The sequence below is a fragment of the Gekko japonicus genome, unplaced genomic scaffold (genome assembly GCF_001447785.1).
Source record: "Gekko japonicus isolate JY-2015 unplaced genomic scaffold, Gekko_japonicus_V1.1 scaffold1442, whole genome shotgun sequence".
Lineage (NCBI taxonomy): Eukaryota > Metazoa > Chordata > Lepidosauria > Squamata > Gekkonidae > Gekko > Gekko japonicus.
The window spans coordinates 416,638-421,149 of record NW_015163646.1 but is presented as its reverse complement, the minus strand read 5'-3'; the positions used below and the strand labels follow the sequence as shown (position 1 = coordinate 421,149).

At 55.9% G+C, this 4,512-nt stretch overlaps 1 protein-coding gene across 1 annotated transcript in view; it reads right to left on the bottom strand.

The window, feature by feature from the left end:
- Positions 1–7: 7 nt before the first annotated feature.
- STK11 (serine/threonine kinase 11) overlaps positions 8–4,512 on the bottom strand; it is an 88,597-nt gene continuing 84,092 nt past the window's right edge. The window contains exon 11 of the mRNA XM_015407636.1: positions 8–287. The gene's annotated coding sequence lies outside the window, so the exon portion shown is untranslated. The remainder of the gene's footprint in view (positions 288–4,512) is intronic.

Genomic DNA, 4,512 nt, shown 5'->3' with positions numbered 1-4,512 from the left:
CCCCGCCTGCTGCAGCCCCACAGAACAAGTCCAGGTATTATCGGTTGGCCAAATGTTGTCACGGGGAGGGGAGGGGAGGAGCTTCCGCCGGAGAGGAAGAGGACTGGGTTCTTGATTTGCTGAAGATGGCGAAGGCCCACAGAGCCAACACAGAGTCTGATTTCCCTTGGTTGGTTGGTTGGTTCGAGACTTCTGATTGCAAGCGTCTTCTACAGATCGTCCCCTACTGGTAGAGAGATGGAGACGAGGGCGGCGGCGGCCAAGGACAGCAGGAAGTGTGAGGCCAGCTGTGAACGAGAAGGATAAAATATCCACATTTAGAAGTTGGTTGGTTCGTAGAGAGAGGCTGCCCTGTCAGGCTGCCCTGTCGGCTAGGAAGCAGACCCAAAGCCCCTCGCCCCTGCCTGGTGAGTAGGCGCGATCTGGAGCGCACAGCAGCCGCGCGGCAGGAAGGTATCCTGGGGCTCCTTCGGAGGTGGTGGAGCCAACTTTCCACAAAAGGAGCACCTCCGGGAGAATAAATCAGGGCAAGGAAACTACAGGCAGGTTAGTCGAAGAGGCACTGGCAGGAAGATTCTGGATTCTGCTCGCCTAAGCAAAGAATTTGGGGCCCCAGAAAGAAGAGAAGAAGAAGAGATGGGATTTATACCCCGCCCTTCATTCGGAGACTCAGAGGGGCTTTCCATCTCCTTTCCCTTCCCCTCCCCACAACGGACACCCTGTGAGGTAGGTGGGGCTGAGAGAGCTGACACAAACTGCTCTTTTTCAAGAACAGCTCTTGTCAGAACTACGGCTTGCCCAAGGTCATCCAGCAGCTGCAAGTGGAGGAGTGGAGAATCAAACCAGGCTCTCCCAGATTAGACTCCTCCTCCTCAGCCACACCACAGTCATCAGGCAAATGGCGACAACACATCCCGGTCTCCATGGGGCTCCGACTGTGGTGTGTTTCAAGGGTCCAAAACCCCTCCACAAAACCCCTAAAAGGCACCATTATCCTCAGAGAAGACGAAGGACCAGAGAACTCCGACTGGCAAAGGCAGTCCAAGTCTCTCTTTCTGATACAGAGAAAGGAAAGGGGGGGGGGGATGAATTCGCCCCTGTGCTTGAGGGTCTGCCTTCAGTATTCACAAACGATGACTCTTAAGAATGCGTAGAAAACACCCTCGCGGAAGGAGTCCTGCGACACTGCCTTGGGGCCGATCCCCAAATCGCAAAGGCGAGAGGAAGGCTTTTGTGTTTCCCCGGGAGCCCTCGCCCAGCCGGAGGCTCAGTACGAGAAAAGCGAACGGGACGGTGGGGGTGGGAAGTGCATTCAAGGCGCAGCCAAACGATGGCAGAGTTTTCAAGGCAAGAGGTGAGCGGAGGTGGTTTTGCCCTTGCCTGCCTCTGCGTAGCGGCCCTGGGTTGCCTTGGCGGTCTCCCCTCCAAGCACTGCCTGGGGCTGACCTTGGTGAGCTTCTGAGCTCTGACGAGATCGGCCCAGGCTGGGCCCGAACGGTGGTGCTAAGCGCCCTTCAAGTTGCAGCCGACTTACAGCAAATCCTTTGGGTTTCCAATGCAAGCGACGTTCAGGGGTGGTTGGCCGTCGCCTGCCCCTGCGTAGCGACCCTGGTTTGCCTTGGTGGTCTCCCCTCCAAGTACAAACCAGGGTCGACGCTACCTGGCCATCCAGATCAAGACAATGGCCCAACAGAGGTGGTTTGCCACTGCTTGCCTGCACGTAGCAGCCCCAGACTTCCTCGGTGGTCTCCAGTGTTCCCTCTGAGCAGAGTTAGTGTGAGCTAGCTTACGTTTTTGAAGCCTCCGGCTCGCACATTCTCGTCTCAGCGCAGGAAGGAGGGCTCCAGCGCAAACTAATGTATGCCGCAGCCAAATGGCTCGCTCACAGCTATAATGCCAGTAGCTCAGAAAGTAGGATTTTTGCTCACAGGACTCCACAGCTTGGAGGGACCATTGGTGGTCTCCCATCTAAGTACTAACCTGGGCTGACCCCCACTTAGCTTCCAAGACCTGACGGGATCAGGCCAGCCTGGGCCGTCCAGGTCAGGACCAAAACTCCCTCTAAGGCAGCGGTTCTCAACCTGTGGGTCGCGACCCCTTTGGGGGTCGAACGACCCTTTCACAGGGGTCGCCTAAGACCATCGGAAAACACCACTTTCCGATGGTCTTACGATAGCAACAAAAACAATTTTATGGTTGGGGGTCACCGCAACATGAGGAATTGCATTAAAGGGTCACGGCATTAGGAGGGTTGAGAACCACTGCTCTAAGGCGTTGTGAGCAAAAATTCTACTCTGTGAACTGCTGGCAATTAAAGCTGTGAGCGGGCGACTGGGGCTGCTGCATCAATCGGTTTGCTCTGGAGCCCTCCTTCCGGAGCGAAGACAAAAATGTGTGAGCCGGAGGCTAGAAAACTGTGAGATAGCTCACACTCGCTCAGCCTTTCCGGGGTCCCCTCGTCTACGGTAAAATCCATCGCTTCAATGCGGCTGGGCCAGGGAGAAAAATAAGAGACATTGGCTTCCCAGCGGCAGTGGGGTGCACTTTCCTCCTCCATGGATGGCAGAGAAGAAGAGATTGGATTTATACCCTGCCCTTCGCTACCCGAAGGAGTCTCAGAGCGGCTTACAAACTCCTTTCCCTTCCCCTCCCCACAACAGACACCCTGGTGAGCAATGCTCCCTCTAAGCTGTGGAGTCTTGTGAGCAAAAATTCTCCTTTGTGAGCTGCTGTCATTAAAGTTGTGAGCAAATGATTTGGCTGCTGCATCAATTAGCTTGCTCTGGAGCCCTCCTTCCTGAGCTGAGAGGCTAAAATTCTGTGAGCTAGCTCACACTAACTCAGCTTAGAGGGAACACTGCCTGTGAGGTAGGCGGGGCTGAGAGAGCTCTGACAGAAACTGCTCTTTCCCAAGAACAGCTCTGACAGAACTATGGCTTGCCCGAGGCCATCCAAACAGGTGCAAGTGAAGGAGTGGAGAACCAAACCCGGTTCTCCCAGATTAGAGTCTGCGCACTTAACCACCACACCAAACTGGCTCTCAGAAGCCCCCCTGTGTCAAGACGGGAGGGAAGGGCTCAGTCTGCCTGCTGGAGATTTCGGCGGGGCTGAGAGGGAACACCGGTCAGGACAGAGACAAATCGAGGTGGGTTTGCCATGGCCTGCCTCTGCATAGCGGCTCTGGACTCCCTCGGTGGTCTCCCATCCAAGGACTAACCAGGGCCGACCCTGCTTAGCTTCTGAGATCTGATGAAAGCGGGCTAGCCAGAGCCGTCCAGGTCAGGACCACGGGGAAGTGGGGCGGAGGGGAGTAAAAGTATCAGGCCGTGATAGCAGCAGCCCCTTGCCTGCAACCTGTATAACTTGTGTGTGTGTGGGGGGGAGATCCGTGAACACGGGAGGTGCTGCAGATGACACCAAAGGCTGCCGGGACACAGCAGCCAAAGTGGAAAAAAAATCCAGCTACGCTCCGGTGGGAGAATATTAAAAAAATCCAGCCTTTAATCAGACGCATCTCTAATCAGAATGCACAGAAGGCTCCTTAGGAGGCAGCCCGAGAACAGAGCGGTCCCTTCGATTCAGGAAGCCGGAGAGTCGTTCTAGGTGAAGCGGAGGAGGGCAGACAGAACCCACAAAGGGCCAAGTTGGAGGACGTGACCCAAGGGAGGGAGGGGCAAAGCAGCAGCCCCCCTCAAAACTCTGGTGACTGACCCCTACTGGGGGCCTGGAGGACTTTTAGAGGGGTGGCTAAGTAAAGCCTGCCCCCGCCTCCCGACCGCTGGTATTCCACGGAGGTCTCCCACCCGAATACTTGCCAGAGTCGACCCTGCTTAGCTTCCGAGACCTGATGAGGTCGGGCTGGCCTGGGCCATCCGGGTCAGGACGAGACGTGGACTTTTAAAAACCCGATTCTTAGTCAAAGAAGACCTGGTTCAAATCCCCCCCTTGGTGATGATGCTCACCGGCGAAACTCCCAGGAGGGCCTCTGGTCTGGGGAGAGACACACCGGAGAGAAAAGCCTTTCCGGGGTCCCCTCGTCTACGGTAAAATCCATCCCTTCAATGCGGCTGGGCCAAGGAGAAAAATAAGAAGAGGGAGACATTGGCTTCCCAGCGGCAGTGGGGTGCACTTTCCTCCTCCACGGATGGCAGAGAAGAAGAAGAGATTGGATTTACACCCCGCCCTTCGCTACCCAAAGGAGTCTCAGAGCGGCTTACAAACTCCTTTCCCTTCCCCTCCCCACAACAGACACCCTGGGAGGTAGGCGGGGCTGAGAGAGCTCTGACAGAAAGGGTTCTTTTTCAAGAACAGCTCTGACAGAACTATGGCTTGCCCAAGGTCATCCAGCAGCTGCAAGTGGAGGAGTGGAGAACCAAACCCGGTGCTCCCAGATTAGAGTCTGCGCACTTAACCACTAACACCAAACTGGCTCTCAGAAGCCCCCCTGTGAAGGAGGGGTGTGACTCTTCTGTGTCAAGAGGGGGGGGAGGCTCAGCCTGCCTGCTGGAGATT